Here is a 570-nt window from a genome sequence, read left to right on the forward strand (position 1 = left end):
CTGCAAAAGGGGCAAGTTTGCTGAGGGAGAGTATACTTTGTCAAGTGGCCTGGGAGGAACCAACCAATCACAGGTAACCTCCGGGTTCCCCAACTGGGGTGTAAAAGCACCCCAAAGTCTTGGAAACTGAGCACTCTCTCGCCCCCCCCCCCTAGCAAAGGAACCAGGTGACACTGAAATGCATCAGGTGCAAAGTGCTTTTCTCATTGCAACTAGAGAAAATCAAGGATGTATAAAACTACCGTTGTAAAAATTAAAGAAGGAATTAATAATGTGATTTGAAAAGGTGAAAACAAGAGAATTTCCCACAGCTGAAGCTATCAGGCCTGTTGCAGAGTTGGCTACTTAGTGACTTGGCAACATGCATCAGCCAATGTCAAAAACAATCCCCAAACAGGCTAATCAGCAGCCTTGTCCCCAGTGAGAGCTATGGCCCTAATTCCATAGTGCCAGAGACAGAGGGGGAGGGAGAGTAAGGAGAGAGGGTTGGCTGAGGATGGGTCAGGACTGCCCTAAGGCAGATGAGGAGGGGAGGAGTCTGGGTGGTTAGGGGCTTGGCAGACCCAAGGC

The 570-nt window shown here is 49.5% G+C and overlaps 1 protein-coding gene across 1 annotated transcript in view; it reads right to left on the bottom strand.

Annotated features, from left to right (window-relative positions):
• Nucleotides 1-570, bottom strand: part of XDH (xanthine dehydrogenase) — a 64,878-nt gene that overhangs the window by 18,853 nt on the left and 45,455 nt on the right. The window lies entirely within an intron of this gene.

The sequence above is a fragment of the Otolemur garnettii genome, unplaced genomic scaffold (genome assembly GCF_000181295.1).
Source record: "Otolemur garnettii isolate 467f Iridium unplaced genomic scaffold, OtoGar3 scaffold00022, whole genome shotgun sequence".
Lineage (NCBI taxonomy): Eukaryota > Metazoa > Chordata > Mammalia > Primates > Galagidae > Otolemur > Otolemur garnettii.